Genomic DNA, 11,940 nt, shown 5'->3' on the forward strand with positions numbered 1-11,940 from the left:
ACTGTGGCCCTCTGTCAGTTGTAATAACTGCCGGGACCCCGAAACGAGCTACCCAATGAAGGGCCAAAGTCCTAGCACAAGACGCTGACGAGATATCAAACAATGGGAAAGCCTCTGGCCACCGGGTGAACCGATCCACCACCGTGAGGAGGTGGGTGTAGCCCCGGGAGGAAGGCAAAGGCCCGACCAAATCCACGTGGATGTGGAAAAAACGAAAAGCCGGGACCTCGAAATCCTGTACGGGGGGCTGGACGTGGCGCGGACTTTAGCGGTCTGACAGGGCACGCAGGAGCGTGCCCACCCCGCTACCTGTTTCCGCAGGCCATGCCAGACAAACCTCGCTGCTACCAAGGCAGAGGTGGAGCGGATGGACGGGTGCGCCAGCCCATGAATGGCATCGAAAACCCGGCGCTGAAGGGAGGGCGGTACTACCGGCCTGGGACGAGGAAGAGAAACATCGCACCAGACTTTCGTGCCCTCCGACCCACAAGCTACCTGGGCCAACTTCAATCCCGAAGTGGTGGACTGGTAAGCCGAAACGGTATCCGCTAGGAGCTATGCCTCCGCGAGCTCCTGGGGATCCACTTCGCAGTCCACCGCCGAAATAGGGGGAAAAGCAGGTCTAGACAGGGCGTCAGCAACGGCATTAAGCTTACCCGCGATATGACGGACATCTGTGGTAAATTCGGAGATAGCAGTCAGGTGCCGCTGCTGGCGGGCCGACCATGGGTCAGACAATTTCAAAAAAGCAAATGTTAATGGCTTGTGGTCCGTAAATGCCACGAATGGGCGGCCCTCGAGGAAATACCTGAAATGACGGACAGCTAAATAGAGAGCTAGAAGTTCTCGGTCAAATGCGCTATATTTCAGCTCGGCCGAATTTAGTTGCCGGCTGAAAAACGCTAAAGGCTGCCAACGGCCACCGACCTGCTGCTCCAGAACCCCACCCACCGCCACGTCAGAGGCGTCAACCGTCAGGGCCGTGGGGGCGGAGGGGCTCGGATGGACCAACATGGTGGCGTCTGCCAAGGCTGCCTTAGCTGCCGTAAAAGCCGACTCTGCGGTCGGGGACCACAACAACTCTACCGGATTCCCTGCAAGGCATTGGAAAAGCGGGCGCAGGACTCGCGCCGCTGCCGGAACGAATCTATGGTAGAAATTAACCATGCCTACGAACTCCTGCAGCCCTTTTACTGTGGTGGGCCTGGGAAAAGCCCGGATAGCTTCCACCTTCTCGGGCAAAGGGGCGGCGCCGGCAGGAGTAATTCTGTGCCCTAGAAAATCGAGGGCAGGCAGGCCGAATTGACATTTGGAGGGTTGGATAATGAGCCCGTGGTCTTGGAGCCGCTGGAACACGGTCCGCAAATGGGCCTGGTGTTCCTGCACTGAGGGGCTGGCTACCAGGATGTCATCTAAATAAATAAACAAAAAGGGTAAACCCCGGCCCACGCGGTCCATCAGTCGCTGGAAAGCCTGTGCCGCGTTCTTTAAACCGAAAGGCATACGCAACCATTCAAACAACCCGAACGGAGTAATAGTTGCAGTTTTTTGTATGTCCTCCGGTCGCACCGGAATCTGATGGTATCCTCGCACCAAATCGATTTTGGAAAACACCACCGCTCCTTCCAGCCCAGATGAAAAGTCCTGTAGGTGCGGTATGGGGTAACGATCAGCCGTGGTGATAGCATTGAGACGCCGATAATCGCCACATGGCCTCCACCCCCCAGATGCCTTGGAGACCATGTGTAACGGCGAGGCCCACGGGCTGTCAGACTGACGGACAATTCCCATTTCCTCCATCTTCCTGAACTCCGCCCTTGCCACCACCAGTTTGTCTGGCGGTAGTCTCCTGGCCCGAGCGAAAACGGGAGGGCCTTCGGTGCGGATGTGATGGACCACACCGTGCTTAGCCGAAGGTGCGTCAAAACGTTGGACGAGCAGCTCTGGGAACTCTGCCAGAATCGCAGCATACGAGTCGGGGGCCGCGACGACGGCCTGGACAGTAGGGCTGGGCGAGGAGGCGATTGTCGGAGCGACGTGCTCATCTTCGGCGGAGGGTCGGAGGTCGTTACCGCGGACATCAGGAACCAGTGAAAAAGCCCAGAGAAAATCTGCACCCAGGATCGCTTGTTTGACGTCGGCTATGATGAATGGCCATTCGTACGTGCGGAGGCCTAACACAAGGGACATCTTCCGTGTACCGAAAGTGCGAATTGGGCTGCCATTAACCGCGATGAGGGTGGGACCTGTCTTACCCGATCTGGTTTCGAGGTCGGTCGGCGGCACTATGCTGACGATGGCTCCCGTGTCTACCAAAAATTCTGTGTCCGTGAATCGATCATGGACATAGAGGCGCCGGTTCTGGCCAATCGTAACTGCCCCTATGTACGATCGGCCGAGGCATTTCCCGCGAAGGTACAAGGCAAACGACAGTTGCGGGATTCGTTACCCCATCGTAGGTGATAATAGTACCAGCCGCGCTTGTGCGGATCTTTTTGGCGGGCTTTCGGAGAATTGGCGGGAGACGTGGCGCCATCTTGCCGTCGCTGTGGCGTGGTCACCGATGTCGAGACTTTGTTGATTGAACCACTTGCCTTGTTTTTTGCCGCTATGAGCGCGTCTGCTTTCGCTGCATATGCTTCGGGGTCCTTAAAAGAACAATCCGTAAGCAGCAGTCGGACATCCTCGGGAAGTTTCTCGCGGAATGCCTGTTCAAACATCGGGCAATCCGTATGCTCACCGGCTAGCATCATCATTTCGGCCATGAGGACGGAAGGCAGTTGGTCTCCAAGATCCGGTAGGTGCAGAAGTTTTGCCGCACCACCATGCTTATTCAACCCGAAGGTTCGCAGTAATACCTTCTTCATGGCCTCGTACTTGTCTTCCGCAGGTGAATTTACGATGAACCGCATCACGCGCTTGGTTGTGTCCGGCGATAGAGCGCTGACGAGGTAGAAGTACTTCGTGGATTCGTCCGACACCTTCTTTATATGGAATTGAGCCTCGGCGTGGATAAACCAAGCTTGCGGTGCGTACGTCCAAAATAACGGAAGATGAACGCCTGCCGCGCTTGACTCCGGTGTGCCCTGCTCGGTCATCGTCAACGAGGCGTCGGGTTCCTGCTCAGTCGGTGATCGTCCAGATCACGTCGGGGTCACCAATATGGCGAGTCCGAAACTTGTTGGTTGTAGACGAAGTTTATTGCAGCCGCAATACACGAATACAAAGTTAAACAACAAGGTACAGGACAACCAATACAAACTTACTGTCTTCCTTGAAGACTTCGCCGAACTGACTAAATCGGGCGCCAAACGCGCGCATGACATCGCTGGCCAATCAGCGATGTCGTTCCCTGGACCAATCCCCATGGTCGCGTTCCCACGTGACCTCGCTGGCCAATCCGAGGGTTCGACGACCTGGACCATTCTCTATGGTCGCTACAATAGCAAGAATATGGTTCAAGGTATTTTTAATGCCTACTGAATTAAGAATTTAAATCAGTAAGATTGCTACAAAATAGCCATACTCAGGCTAAAAAAGCATGGTACAATGTTGCAGTGCTGGTCTGAACTTTACAAAGAAATTCGATTAAATAATTTCCTGTAAGTTAACGTCATGTGGTCACCAGATTCACTGGGGGTTAAATCTTCAGTAACAAAGAGCCAATTTTGAGGAATCCATCAGCACATATTTTGAAATAAGGAACTGTTCCGATTCTCAGAATTTTATACAAAACACCATCTCTAAAGAATTGTTTACTTACACTATTATTGTTTCACTTTCATAATTGTAACAGGTCCATCGTGGACTCCATCTCCCTGGCTCTACACTCATCGCTGCAACATCTAGATATGAATACATACATCAGACTCCTACTAATCAACTATAGGACTGCCTTCAAGTTCACAAACCCAACTAAACTAATCTCTAATCTCCTGGACCGAGACCATCTGTGATACAGTGGAGCATCTGGTAGAGCCGGTGCCTCACAGCACCAGATCCTGACCTTGGTTGCTGTCTGTGTGGAGTCAATTCTCCAACCAATGAAGGCATGTTAACTACTGAATACTGATTACTGCCACATCTGACAGTTTGCTACTCATTGATATAATAGCAAGATTACTCAAATTCTGTACCAAAAGAGAGAAGACTTAGTTTAGTTTAGTTTAGAGATGCAGCGCGGAAACAGGCCTTTGGCCCACCGAGTCCATGCCAACCAGCGATTCCCGCACACGAACACTATCCTACACACACTAAGGACAATTTACATTTATACCAAGCTAATTAGCCTACAAACCTGTATGCCTTTGGAGTTCATAAACATTTCCTTCAGCCATCAGGAAAAAGGCAGAACAGACGCTGGCATTTGTCTGATCTGCAACGTCCCCATAGCAAAAGCATTCCTCGACTGCCCTCATAATCCTAACCTTCCATCAGGAATACTTGAGTATTAGTCTCTGTGCACAAAGATAATGCCTCCTGCAGGCACTATTTTCACTAACATTCAAGGACTCTCTGACCTCTGGAAACACTCCCTTAAATCACTCTCCCATAATTGCATTATCCATTTATCTTGCAGCAATGCTCCCCGTGCCCAGAAGAGGGTGCCGACCTGAAACATCGCCTGTCCATTCCCTCCACAGATGCTGCCTGACCCACTAAGTTACACCTGCACTTTGTGCTTTACTTCCAGTGTCTGCAGTTCCTTGTGTCTTCACCCAGCCGAGTGCGGTATGCCACTTTACCTGGTAGCTTCAGAAATCACATCCACGACAGATGCGAGAATGTACAATAGATCAGCAACAATACGTACAGGTATGTCGGTTAATTGGCTGGGTAAATGTAAAAATTGTCCCTAGTGGGTGTAGGATAGTGTTAATGTGCGGGGATCACTGGGCGGCACGGACTTGGAGGGCCGAAAAGGCCTGTTTCCGGCTGTATATATATGATATGATATGATATGATACATTAAATGTGACTCTATGAATGTCAAGTTATAATAGCAAATGGCAATTTTTTGTACTTATTTCATAAATGCTCCATCTTAAATTTTGAAAGCCATCAAGCAATGTTGTTCTTTGAACCTTGCAAATGAAAGTCTTTTCCTTATGCACCTAATGTATAATGGAGTTTTTAATGTCGTCAGGTTGAGTTTATTGTCATGTGCAAATGTATGGAGGTACAGGTACAATGAAAATCTTGCTTGCAACGGCATCACAGGCACATAGACTCACACACCATACTAGAACATAAATTATACGTAAATTTGATAAGAATAAAGAAAAAGACTACAGAAACAAGACATTTTTACAAAATATAAGAGAAAAACAAGTCCACAGTTGTGCAACAGGTAGTTCGTAGTATTCCATTGCGAAAGTAGGATTAGAGATGTGCCGGCATACCTTACTCTTCCTTATCTCTGTATCTCCCCCTGACTCTCAGTCGGAGAGGTTTCAATCCAAAGCATCACCCATTCCTTCACTCCAGAGATGTTGCCTGTCCCGCCGAGTTACTCCTGGATTTAGTGTCTATCTTCGGTTTAAACCAGCGTTTGCAGTTCCTTCCTACACTGTTCAAGAACCTGATGGTTGTTGGAAGCTGTTCCTGAAATAGGTGGTGTGTGACTTAAGATTTTGGTACGTCCTGCCTGATGGTAGGCAATGATAAGAGGGCAAGCGCCAATGAAACTTCTCACCCAATGTATTTCTATGAATGTTGGTGTAGTGGCAAATAGTCAAATTATTGTGTTCATTTCATGAATGTTCCAAAGCAAATCATGTAAAATTCAAAGTGACATTTTGCTGATTTTCTTTTAAACAACACCCTAGTTGAGAACCTTGGTTCATGGCATACAATGATACCACAAAACATTCGCAGAGCCAATTCCTGGAATATGCTGTGAACTGTTTTTGCCATTGAGGATGGAGCATATCAACATAGGAACATCGAGAGTAATCAGAATGTCTTGGCTTTAAGATAAATTTGTCTTTACTGGAATTGAGATAATTGATAGAAAGTAACACTGGTCTGAGCAATAAAGGCAAAGATTTGGGATCTTTTTATTTTTTGTTAACAAGCTGGTTCAGAATGATCGTGCACAATTTGACGTTGTTCGCTTTGCAGCACTAAACAAAGGGTGGAATGCTTCTGAGAGCCAGGTTCTCCTAGTAATTCAGATGCTATAAACCGGTGTAGCTAATGGATGGGGAAGGGTTTAACTTCCTTAGTTCCAGATACAACAAATATCATATTTTTAAAGGGCAAGCTGCCAATGATTATGTGCAGCAAGCATTTATCCATTGGTATTTAAAGTCTTATCTATTGTTAAGGGTTTACTTTCTGCATTGTTGGTGATCCTTAATTTCACTATTTCATCTCCATTCACGTTATCAGATCTCCCACAAACATAGTTCTGAAGAAGGGTCTCGACCTGAAACGTCACCCATTAAGTCTGAAGAAAGGTTTTGACCCGAAACGTCACCCATTCCTTCTCTCCGGAGATGGCGTCTGTCCCACTGAGTTACTCCAGCATTTTGTGTCTACCTTCGATTTAAACCAGCATCTGCAGTTCTTTCCCACACATAGCACTTAAAGCATTCTACATTACCTCACCCACACACATAATTACAACCATTTTGCAAAGACCAAAGTTATAACTAATGAAATGCAGATTGAAATTGTACTTGATTGAAACATGTAAGATTCTGAAGATTCTTGATAGATGGATGTGGAGCAGATGTTTCATCTTGTGGGAGAATCTGGAGCTGAGTATTGCTATTTAAAAATAATCAGTTGTAGGGACATACGGATTAGCGGGGGGGTCTCGAACCCTCGGTTGGGCTAACGAGTCACGAGATGCGGGAGCGCGAGGTATAGTTGTGTCTGGCGACCAGCTGGAGAGATGAGATTAGATTGTATTGGCTAGTTAAGTAGTGTGTGTCCAAAGTAAGCAGTTGCAGTTTGTTACGGTTACCTACGAATAAAGACCTTTGAACAATAACGCTCGTTTTGGACTCACTACATTGGTGACCCGAACGCGAAGAACACGCAGCATGTTGCAGGTGGGAGCGAGCGCGGGCGAGGTTCACCTACCGCCGTTCTGGGCCCATCAGCCGCACCTGTGGTTTGTACAGGCGGAGTCGCAGTTCCATATTAAAAAGGTGGATAGCGAACTGGAGAAGTTCCACCACCTGGTGAGCTGTCTGCAGGCGGAGGTGGTGGCGAGGGTCAGTCAATATCTGACCAGTCCACCCCAAACGGAGCAGTACGTGGGGCTCAAGAGGCTCCTACTGAAGAAATTCGGCTGGAGCCAGAACCAGCGGGCTCTGAGGCTGCTCCATCTACCAGCGCTGGGGCAGCGGCTGCCGTCCGAGTTGATGACGGAAATGCTGACCTTGGTGGGCGACCATCAGCCGTGCATGATGTTCGAGGCGGCATTTCGAGAGAAGCTACCCCAGGACGTCAGGCTGGTGTTGGCCGACGTCTCGTTTGACGACCCGGAAACGTTCGCCGAGAAAGCCGACGTGCTCGTCAGGGAGCGGCACACCCGGGACGACTCGGTCAATCGTGTCTCGAGGCCCAGCGGCAGTCGGGGGAGCGGCCGGGAGAGCGACGGCTCGGCCGCTATTTCGCAGTCTGCCAGGCAAGAGGGGGCTGCAGAACATGTTTATTGGTCGCGGGCACAACCAGCACGGCAGAATAAAAGCGGCTGGTGTTTCTTCCATCGGCGGTGGGGCAGTGACGCCCGAAGTTGCAGAGCCCCGTGTACGTTTCCGGGAAATGCCTGGGCCGATCGAACGTAGAGGCAGTTTCGATTGGCCGTAAGTGCCGCCTCTACGTGACGGACCAAGAGACCGGGATCGTGTATCTGGTGGATACGGGAGCGGTTGTGAGTATTGTGCCTCCCTACGGCTGTGAAGTTCAAGCGGGGGGGAAGGGGCCGCCCCTTATTGCAGTGAACGGTAGCGCCATCCGCACTTACGGTAAGAGGACAATGTCCCTGTCTTTTGGGTCTAGGACCTACCGTTGGAATTTCATCATGGCGGATGTGGGCCAGGCCATTTTGGGTGCAGACTTCCTATGGGCGTTTTCGTTGGTCGTAGACGTCCACGATAGCGGCCTGCAGCCCTCGGCCGACGTACGGCCCCGAAGTACGGGGCCTGCGGCCCCTCCAAGCGCCGCCCCACCCAGTTCAGCGATCCAGGCCATCACGGCCCCCGGTCAGTTTGATGCGGTCCTAACAGAGTTCCCGCAGCTCCTCGTTCAGCAGTTCGATGCACCTTCCGAGAAGCATGGGGTGGTGCATTTCATTCCAATCGAGGGCCCGCCGGTTTTTGCCCGGGCACGGCGCCTCCCACCCGAAAAGCTGGCCATGGCTCGAGAGGAGTTCTTGAGCTTGGAGAGGCTGGGAATTGTGCGGCCTTCAAGTAGTCCGTGGGCCTCACCCTTGCACATGGTTTCCAAAGCATCTGGGGGGTGGAGACCATGTGGGGATTTCTGACGACTTAACGTGGCAACACGGCCGGACCGCTACCCGATTCCGCACATACAGGACTTCTCAGCTAGCCTGGAGGGGGCTACAATTTTTTCGAAGATCGATCTAGTGCGGGGGTATCATCAGATCCCGGTCCATCCGCCGGACATCCCAAAGACGGCTATCATTACTCCGTTCGGATTGTTTGAGTGGTTGCGCATGCCTTTCGGCCTTAAAAACGCAGCTCAGGCATTTCAGCGTCTCATGGACCGTGTGGGTCGAGGTTTGCCGTTCGTGTTCATTTACCTCAATGACTTTTTTGATTGCCAGCCGTTCGGTCCAGGAGCACTTAGTCCACCTCCGCATTATATTCCAGAGGCTGCAGGACCACGGCCTGATTCTGCACCCGAACAAATGCCAATTCGGCCTGTCGGTGGTAGATTTTTTGGGTCACCGGGTTACATCGGCCGGTGCCACCCCTTTGCCAGCTAAGGTGGAGGCGGTCTGCTCTTTTCCACGTCCTACTACCATCAAGGGATTGCAGGAATTCGTAGGCATGGTGAACTTTTATCACCGGTTCATGCCTGCAGCAGCTCGGGTCATGCGCCCCCTTTTTCTATGCCTCGCGGGTAACCCCGCTGAGTTGGCGTGGTCCGTAGCTGCAGAGACGGCTTTTGTCGCGGTCAAACAGGCCCTCGCCAACACCACCATGCTGGTGCACCCGTGCTCCTCCGCCCCCACGGCGCTGACGGTGGACGCCTCAGACGTGGCGGTGGGTGGGGTTTTGGAGCAGCAGGTCGAAGGTCAATGGCAGCCCCTGGCGTATTTCAGCCGGCAGCTCTCACGAGCCGAGCTCAAATATAGTGCGTTTGATAGGGAGCTCCTGGCCCTCTATTTAGCAGTCCGCCACTTCCGCTATTTTTTGGAAGGCCGTTCTTTCGTGGCCTACACGGATCACAAACCTCTGACATTCGCTTTTGCTAAGGTTTCTGATCCGTGGTCGGCTCGCCAGCAGCGGCACCTCACCCTAATTTCGGAGTTTACCACCGATGTCCGTCATATTGCGGGTAGGCTTAATACTGTTGCTGATGCCCTGTCCCGGCCGGCCATTCCCTCCATTGCCGTGGTAGGCGGACAGGTGGATTTCCAGGAGCTAGCGGAGGCTCAGCGCCTGGAAAAAACGGCCGAGGTGTACGCCTCCACAGCCTCGGGACTGCGTTTGGAGCAGGTGGCGTGTGGCCCCACAGGTACCAAGTTGTGGTGTGACGTTTCCCTTTCACGCCCTCGCCCGGTGGTGCCTGCCGCCCTGCGGCGTAAGGTTTTTGAGGCCATTCACGGCCTGGCACATCCGTCCATCAGGGCGACTTCGGCCATGGTGGCCGCCCGGTTTGTCTGGCATGGCCTGCGGAAGCAGGTGGCGGCCTGGGCACGGGCCTGTATTCCGTGCCAAACCTCCAAAGTTCATCGCCATGTCCAGCCCCCATACCAGAGTTTCGAGGTTCCCCCAGTCCGTTTTTTCCACATCCACGTGGATTTGGTGGGTCCATTGCCCTATTCCAGGGGTTATACTCATCTCCTGACGGTGGTGGATCGGTTTACACGTTGGCCGGAGGCACTCCTGCTTTCGGACACCTCGGCGGCCTCCTGTGCACGGGCCCTGGCATTGCATTGGGTGGCCCATTTCGGCGTACCGGCTATCATCACCACAGATCGGGGCGCCCAGTTCACCTCCTCCCTCTGGACCACGCTGGCACAGGACCTCCCTGTGTCGGTGGCCCAGCCGCCGCGTAGGGGCCGGCCTATGGCCGCCCCCCTGGTGCCGCCAGCGGCGCCGTTTGCCACCCCTCAGCCCCCCGCCGCCTATGGTTGGGCCCGGGCCCCCGTTCCCGATCAAGCGCTCTCCGTCGCCTACGCCCTCCGCATCCGGGGCCCCTCCATCGCCTCCGGCGGCGGCAACCTCCCCGCCTCCCGTCTCTTTGGCGGTATCGGTTTCCCCCCTCCGTACGCGTTCCAGGTGGGAGGTCCGGGCACCCGTGAGGTACGGTTTCAAGGGTTCTGGGGGGGGGGGGTCATGTAGGGACATACGGATTAGCGGGGGGGTCTCGAACCCTCGGTTGGGCTAACGAGTCACGAGATGCGGGAGCGCGAGGTATAGTTGTGTCTGGCGACCAGCTGGAGAGATGAGATTAGATTGTATTGGCTAGTTAAGTAGTGTGTGTCCAAAGTAAGCAGTTGCAGTTTGTTACGGTTATCTACGAATAAAGACCATTGAACAATAACGCTTGTTTTGGACTCACTACACAGTCACCTTATTAATATAAACGATGCATTTTTTTCTCTCAAAGGGTTCTATGTCTGAAATTTTCATTCTTAAAGTGTGATTTTTTGTACTCATTTGAGGCATAGGTGAATTGATTTTCAAAAGGCAAGATGGTGGGATGTCACTTTGGGAAGATATAAATACAGGGTCATGGTTACAATCAGATTTTCTTGATCTCATTAAATGGTGGTGCTGGCCTCCTCCTGTTTCTAATTGATATACGTGTATGTTCGTATGAAATCTTAACCAGTGATAAAATGGTTTGTGGTAATCTTGCTTCCACATACAAAGCCAGAACTCTCTGCTTCAACTAGTGACAAGAAATGTGGGAAGTATAAAATGGAATTAGGGTTAAATGGTTGTTTGGTGTTCTGCATGGACTCGAGGTGGGTCGTTTCCATATTGAGTGGCTCTATAACATTAAGACTTTTATGTACATGTGAATTAGCAGAACAGGCAGTTGGGATCATTGTACTTATATATTTCAAATATATGTAGCACTTGTAGTATTATGTTATTCTAGATTGCAAGATGGGTGGCATTTGACTTGGAGCCAAAAACGTTGGCAGGTGAATCTAAGTAATACAATTATATAGACTGGGAGAACAACATTGCATCAATTACTTTCTAGTTTAGTGGTTATCTCAACCTGTCAAAATTAAACTTTATGGCCATGATCCTGTCTTTTCCATAGATTAAAGAAGATTTAATTGATATATTAATGAGATCACCAACATAACAAATCAGTCTGTGAATTTTAAAAAAAATCTCTGGTTTGTCATTTTTATTTCCACACAAAATAAAGGGAAATCTAGTCTTGTGTATAACAGCCACCAGATGGAGCTGGTGCAATACAGATGTTGCCTCCTGCCAGCGACTACATTGCACGTTGATGCAAGGAACCGCAGATGCTGGTTTACCGAAAAAAAGTCACAGCGTGCTGGAGTAATTCAACAGGTTAAGCAGCATCTCTCTCGAGAACATGAATAGGTGATGTTTCAGGTTAGGACCCTTCTTCAGGCTGATTGTAGTGGGGGAAAGGGGGAGAGAAAGTTAGGCAGGGCGGGACAAAGTGTGGCAAGTAAATATTGCATAGACTTGCTCCTTTCACTATTTGTATGCATGAAACGCTCTATTTAGTTATACA

The sequence above is a fragment of the Rhinoraja longicauda genome, chromosome 13 (genome assembly GCF_053455715.1).
Source record: "Rhinoraja longicauda isolate Sanriku21f chromosome 13, sRhiLon1.1, whole genome shotgun sequence".
Taxonomy (NCBI): Eukaryota; Metazoa; Chordata; class Chondrichthyes; order Rajiformes; family Arhynchobatidae; genus Rhinoraja; species Rhinoraja longicauda.